Source organism: Leptinotarsa decemlineata, unplaced genomic scaffold (assembly GCF_025532065.1).
Source record: "Leptinotarsa decemlineata unplaced genomic scaffold, Ldec_3_MD MMD2_tig00000090_RagTag_RagTag, whole genome shotgun sequence".
Taxonomy (NCBI): Eukaryota; Metazoa; Arthropoda; class Insecta; order Coleoptera; family Chrysomelidae; genus Leptinotarsa; species Leptinotarsa decemlineata.
This window is the reverse complement of record NW_027412541.1, coordinates 767,502-775,241: the sequence shown is the minus strand read 5'-3', so window position 1 is coordinate 775,241 and position 7,740 is coordinate 767,502. Positions and strand designations below refer to the sequence as shown.

The following is a 7,740-nucleotide window of genomic DNA, read 5'->3' as shown; positions in this document are numbered from 1 at the left end:
ATATATATATATATATACGAAACACGTGTCTATGGTTTGCCACTTTCATGAGTGCTATGTCCGATATCAACTTCTGTTTCTATATCAAGACACTCAATAACTTTCATATTTGTATAATTTCCTGGACCCGGATGTCACGCAGGTAGCTATAGCTGCCTCCGTGGTGATTTTGATAGTTTTCTTGTGAACACGAGATCTATCAACTGAAACCACAAATGTGCGGCTGGCTCCTGTTGGTGGCTTCGTGCATTTGTATTTTTGTATTTCTATATTTCTATCTTTTGGTAACCAAGTGTTGCCCATCCTTACACTTGGCTGCACCATACTGATGATGGGCCAAAAGCCCGAAACACGTGTCTATGGTTTGCCACTTTCATGAGTGCTATGTCCGATATTAACTTATGTTTCTATATATATATATATATATATATATATATATATATATATATATATATATATATATATATATATATATATCTTCTTCTATCTATCTTCTCTATGGACCATTATTATCTATGGTTCTCGTTGCAGGCAACTCAAGAGAAAAATTTCAATTTGATCAGCTAACCGCATATTGAGTTTACCTCAGAACTCAATTCCATATTGTACGTTTGAATAACTAACCAGATGGATAACCGTGAGGAATGCCCTTGACATAACCTTGCAGATTTCGAGCGACTCATGCATCATAAATGTACATTCTACTATAATTGAGAGGTAAATACCTAGTAAGTGTGAGATGTCATTTTTTAAAGTTTTCATATCACTGTGTCTGATATATCTGAAGCCAGATAATTATACACATTGTGAAAGCCTAATAAATCATAAATATGCGTTACAGCATATTTCATATGTGATCACCTAGTAAATCTCACTGTGAGATAGCTACTTTGTTTGAGTTCATAATGGTAGACCTGAAAAAGGCTGTTTTTGTCAGTCCACACTTTGTAGACTAGTTGTCATCATACGTATCAGATGATACACTGATGAGTAATGGTATACCGATGGAAGACTTTGAACTTCTAGTTGATGGATAAACTGAATAAATCGATATCAGAATCATCCACAACTTGCATCCCATTATGGAATCCTTCTAGAAAACCATAATGCTGGTGAAAATACTCGAAGTAACTGGGATTCCTCCAAGTATTCACACCATCAGTTGAAGAAATAACTCCTTCAACCTGCCGTAGGTTTCGAAGTTGGTAGACTCTTAGGCTCCGTCGTTGAGTCAGGACTTGTCGTGAAACAAAACTGTTTGATTTAAAGGGGTTATATTTTTAGGAGTGATTAATTTTTTTGGGAAAGAAAGTTTTTGGCTTTCTACTACTCCATCTGATACAAAAAAAGGGATAAGAGAATCTTCCAAAGAAAGGAAGGAAGTAATCAATTTGAAACTCTATACATGAATGTGTAGATCATGCAAAGAAGTAACTTTCAGACACAAACTGAAAGAAAGTCCTCCTGAAACAGCTACTTTCACATAAACATTGAATTACACGAAAGAAAATAATTCTTTCGAAACAAATACTTCTATATGAACACTGAATTATAGAGAAGATACATTTCTCTACTCAGTTTGTATTTCAAACATTTGTTGTGGAATAAGAATCAGATATCATTCACATGAGTTCTACTTTGAATGAATGGTAATAAATTGTACTCACATAGAACACTGTCACCCTCACTGGTATACACCGATGTTTCGCCTTAAGACACTTGCCCTAAGGCTCTTCAGTACCAAATTGGATAACATTATAGAAAATACACACACTTCATTCATGAATTACGATTTTGAATGTCACGGAATAAGCTTGATCTGCTTATGTCATCGATGACATCGTAATGACATTCATTCACCTATTTGGTTTAATCCCAGCCAAGAGGAATCTTATTTGATTTGAAGGGGTTATATTTTTAGGAACTCATGTGAATGATATCTGATTCTTATTCCACAACAAATGTTTGAAATACAAACTGAGTAGAGAAAAGTATCTTCTGTATAATTCAGTGTTCATATAGAAGTATTTGTTTTGAAAGAATTATTTTCTTTCATGTAATTCAATGTTTACATGAAAGTAGCTGTTTCAGGAGGACTTTCTTTCAGTTTGTGTCTGAAAGTTACTTTTTTGCATGATCTACACATTCATGTATAGAGTTTCAAATTGATTACTTCCTTCCTTTCTTTGGAAGATTCTCTCATCCCTTTTTTTGTATCAGATGGAGTAGTAGAAAGCCAAAAACTTTCTTTCCCAAAAAAAAAACTGTTTGCTTTTGTTTCCCGAGCCTCAGTGCGATAGCCGAATCATCAATCAATCAAACCTACAACACTTATACAACAAATGTTTGAAATACAAACTGAGTAGAGAAAAGTATCTTCTGTATAATTCAGTGTTCATATAGAAGTATTTGTTTCGAAAGAATTATTTTCTTTCGTGTAATTCAATGTTTATATGAAAGTAGCTGTTTCAGGAGGACTTTCTTTCAGTTTGTGTCTGAAAGATACTTCTTTGCATGATCTACACATTCATGTATAGAGTTTCAAATTGATTACTTCCTTCCTTCCTTTGGAAGATTCTCTCATCCCTTTTTTTGTATCAGATGGAGTAGTAGAAAGCCAAAAACTTTCTTTCCCAAAAAAAACTGTTTGCTTTTGTTTCCCGAGCCTCTCAGTGCGAGCTCCGCCTACTCTGAGAACACAACTGGAAACTTGGAAATTATGATTTTCTATGATATTTCAACTTAGTTTATGGAAATTGAGATTTGGAATATCATTTTCTTATGTGTTAGGGAAAATCTTTCACAAGATTGTAACCTTTGCCAAATTTTTAAATAATTGATTTTAGAGAAAATGGCTTTTTCAGTTATTTAGATAGGGAAAATCATGCTTTCTTCTGAGAAGTTTCGATAGACTTTTCAATTAGCTTTCGTTTGACACCTCGATCACGTCTCTAACGTGAGAGGGTTAGATTTTACGTAGACTCGAAAACGAAAAAGATCACACTTTCAAACGCATTTTACAGCCAGAAGGAATGGAAATATCGAAAAATGTTATGTTATTTGACTTTTCGATTCGGATTGATGTATATTACTCGAAAATGAAATACAAATTTCTGAAAAATTTTTGCAATTCCCAAGTATTTCCGAGAATTACCGTCCGTTGCCCTGATGGCAGAAATTACACTACCAGCTAACGTCTGATTGGCTGGAAGCGAATGTGATCTTGTGAATTATATGATTTGCCGAATAGAGTTCGTCCAAGAATGTATAAATTTACAGATTTTTTTCATTCGAAGTTCAGGACCAAATCAGAGAGCTAGGAATCCTCCCTGACGAGCAATTCGGATTTCGATCAAAACACTCAACAGAGCTACAAGTTCTGAGGGTAGTAGACTTCGCGACCGAAGGCTTCAACCTCGGCAAAGGATACAACACCGGAGCCATCTTCTTAGACGTCTCCAAAGTGTTCGAGAGAGTTTGGCATGACGGATTACCGGCCAAGATGAGCGATTTTGGATATTCAAGACCAATGGTGAGATCAATTCAGTCTTTTCTAGCTGACAGGCGATGCCGATGCAGAGTAGGCGACGAAGTATCGACAATTCGACAGTAGTTGTCTGATACCGGTACTGGACCTCCTAATATTGACCTTGAATTATGCAACATGACCTTGAATTACGTCACGCGACCTTGGGAGACATGTGACTGTGAAGTAATTTTGATCACGTCACGCGACCTTGAGTTGCGGCCTTGAAAATTGCGTTTGATCTTGACAATCGACTTTCTCCTTGATATATTACCTTGAGCTTGAGTTTCCTATGAAGAAAGCATGGAGTTCGACATTGACTTTGTCCTTGATACAGTACCTTGAATGAAACCACATAGATTACCTTTGGATTGAGGTGGTAGGGGTTTGTAGTTGTTGTCTAATACCGGTACTGTGTAACAGTTGAACGTTACATTATTTATAATAACTAAATTTATCATAAATATGAGCTCACTATCTAGTGAGCAAGAGTAAAACATTGGATTCGTTCAATAAATCAATAATAATGATTTCGTTCATGCCAGAGCATCTTGCGGAAGATAGCCGAATCATCAATCAATCAAACCTACAACACTTATAGTTTTACAGAACGCAATTTCAAGTTTGCGTCAGTAGGTAGAATAAAATACGCATGAGCGAATTCAATATTTCTCGAAGGGACTGAGGGCCCGCTCTCTTCCGTTTTGACGATGGTCGGAGCAACATCGATTGATGATGTGATCGCTTGAATTGATTTCGTTGTTTAAATATATCGATCTAATCTTCCTTTTTCCGTTTTCGATGAAGTGTTCATTGTTTGAACTGAGTAACAGGTACGTGAGAAAAGTGTTCCTAGAAATATTATCTTAATTTTGGGTTATCAAAAAATGGCGATATGCATGGTTTCATGCAATCGATATCTTGACTTGTTTTTGTAATCCTTCAGTATTTGCTTCAATCAACATCCTTCTCAAACATATTTCATCATCATTTCTCCCCTCCATGATGTATTTACTTCAAGAATGTGTTACGTTTCAATTTAGCACTAGATCAAACTGCTCTTATGTGACCTTTCAAAAACACTACCTTACCTTTTAAGAACTTTATTCAGAGGATATTAACAATGTAATTCAGTTACAAGTTGATTTTATTCATTTAACATCATAGTGATGGGAATATTCCGTTCCATAGAAAACCATACCTGAAATGTATAAGAATAAATGTATGCTCCCTGACTAACTGCTTTGACCAGTACTTACGCATTCTCCTATTGCCAATCGACGTTGGAGATCCGAAATTCCTCGCTAGGTTGAAATAGTTGTTATTGTTTGTTTCTCAGTTTTCTTCACCTATCATTTTTTTTTGCCGTTGTCTGCCTTATTCCCTATACCTTTCCAAGAATATTTCTTGCATAGATCGTTATTCATTACTTCCAGAAGGATTACTGACATATTAGAGCCATATCGCCTGAAAAACAATATTAGTTAGCTCTGGTTTCTGAATACTGTTTGATATTTTCGGTAAATATTCGGCATAAGATGAATGTTCAAATATTCGTACTGAAAGGGAAGGTTATGGCGACTTACCTTATATGTTTCTATTCCATCGCATGAATAAGGATTGGTAAATAGTTGAAAATTGGTTGGAACAATATTTTTGGAAACATTTGTAAACAAGGTTAAGAGACAGCTGTTGGTTGACATCTGCCGAACTTTCGTAGTGTCGTTCCGTCGACTTACACCGAACTAGTTCTACAGTTGTTCACGGGTGAGGATTGATCGGTTACTCAAGTTGTCAAGGGTTGTTTTAGGGTTGCATTGCTTTGAGAAGGAGTTTGATGGGTCATGGACTTGTTGATGATGTCTCAAGTGGCTGTGAAGGAATTGATAGATTTAGGATGTTGTGCACAGCGCCCCCTTGGTGCTTGTAGTGTAGATTGGACGCACTGTGGCAACAACTGGTTAGCTGTCAGATGTGGCAGTCTCGGAGTATTCGGAAGTTAGCCTTCGATGAGCTTGGTTCGGAGTTCAAAGAGTACCATCAGACTGATTGTAGGATATATTTGGTTGTATTTGTGCCATCCTTCACGGGGATTATTTCTACAAGTCAGGATTGTATAGTGGAAGACTGATTGGTCATTTTGGTGTGGATATTTGCAGTCTGAAACTTAAGCTCTTTTGAGGATTTGTGGTGGTTACCGAACTCGTGCCAGGTGGAAGGATTTCCGAAATTAGGTATGTCTGAATCACTGTCGCATCTCTCATGTGGTCTTAGCTATGATATCACCTCTTCAATTCTACAACCTTCGTTTCTCGTCTCTAGATTCATAAGAAACAGAAGGCCCTCAGTCACTCATCAAGTCCCAGTAGGACTTCCGTGCAGAGCACCGCACACGAAGAATCGTATAGAAAACCCCTTGGCCAGGGTTAGAATTTTTCCATTAAATGTGTTTTAAATGATTTTAGTAATTTCTGATTCCATCGTTGTCATTCAAGTGAATATTAGTTTTGAAGAGAGGTTTCAACACTCATTCAATTGTCTTGATTTTTACGGGTCATATGGTTATACAGGGCACCCAAAAATATACTCTTGTTATCTTGCTACTTTGCTTAATGAAAATATACCAGGGGTATTGATTAGTCAAATAGTCCTATTGAATGGGGGTTGAATCTCACCTTGTTTTTATCTGATTCTGATTGAGAATTTTCTTCCGTAGGGTTTTTTTTTCTCTTCTCCTTTCCCTTTTTTTTTCTTCTTCTTAAGTTTTTTTATCTTTCTGGATCTTATTTGGTGATCCATTACTGGTCCAGCTTGTCGTGCCCTACAGGGTGATCTATCTTGGTGGTGCTACAGGGTGATCCATCTCCGCCGTACTACAGGGTGATCCACCGGTGCTACAGGGTGATCCATCTCCGTCGAACTACGGGGTAGCCTAACACCATATACCGGGTGGCCCAAAAGGAGCACGCAAGTTATAATTGATTTATTTGAAAATTTGTGCTATACTGAGATATTTAAATAATTGTTTGCCCTTATGTTTATTGATGCCTGTTGATATAGTGTTGTTTATCGTTTATTGATTAAGAGTTGTTTATTGATACCTGATTGATATAGATATTTGTGAAACGGAAATTGAGGTATATTCTTCCTTTCACGATTGCTGATTGACACCGATGCGCCTACGCCTGAGCTCACGCGACGCAAACGAGTTTGTCTTACCATCCGATACTAGTATTTACGATTTCACCTACTCAATTTTCGTGGTAGTTTTACTCGACGTATTGTAGTTTTTTTGAGCGTCGTTACTACCGTAATTTATGGCTGATTGAATTCGTGGTTATATACACCGCGCTCTTGTATTGTCATTTGAACGTCGCGTAGTAGTGTGAATATTGCATTGTCGTCTTAGAAGCGTTGTTGGTTAATCCATGTAAGTTAGGATTACTGAATAAATCATATTGGGGATCTTTATCTTTTATTTCCAATATTGATTGGTAAGTTATTGATATTGTGAGTTACTTAGGGTATCTGGAGGATTAAATTTACCTGGCGCCCATTAAGATCTATTTGAAATTTGCTAAGTTGTTTAACCCACTCCCGTCTCCACTGTTTAGCTTAGCCGCGGATACCCATCTGTCTTATTTGTTACCGACAGATGATTTAGTCTCCTCTTGTGATTTGTGAGGTGACATTTTTGGCGCCCAACGTGGGGCCGCGTTAAAACAACGTCTTCATAGTTCTTTTTTTTATAAATTTGGAAAAACATTTTTTGATAAATTTGAAAATTTTTTTTGGATCTTTTTTTTTTAATATTTTTTTGTGTCTCATTGGAATTGTTATCATGTCCCGCGAAATGCTAGTGAACCGTTTGAGTCAAGATGAGCTCGTGTATGAGGTTAGAGTTAGAGGAATTGCTACCGAACTGTTCAAGAGATGCGGCATTCTCTGTCGATGGCAATCAGATTAGAGGAGAAGGGCGAAAGTTTGAAGTATCCCAAATATCCATTCACAGTTGAAGAAGATATTGCAGCAGTTACTGCGAAGTTGGAAGAACTGGAACCACTTATAGATACCTTCAGTGATTCAATGAGTAGTAATGCATTTGCAAGACTCCAATCGAAGATGTTCCATGTCCTGAACCGATTGGACAACATCAGTGAAGAGGACACCCAGGACAAACCGAAGTTGCTTGCGAAGGCACTGGCATTATTGGA

The 7,740-nt window shown here is 37.0% G+C and overlaps 1 long non-coding RNA gene across 1 annotated transcript; it reads left to right on the top strand.

Annotated features, from left to right (window-relative positions):
• Nucleotides 1-4,577: 4,577 nt before the first annotated feature.
• On the top strand, nucleotides 4,578-5,952 carry LOC141481167 (uncharacterized). The gene is made up of 2 exons (XR_012464782.1): nucleotides 4,578-5,760; nucleotides 5,849-5,952. It is a non-coding gene; the product is annotated as an uncharacterized lncRNA (long non-coding RNA).
• Nucleotides 5,953-7,740: the final 1,788 nt, after the last annotated feature.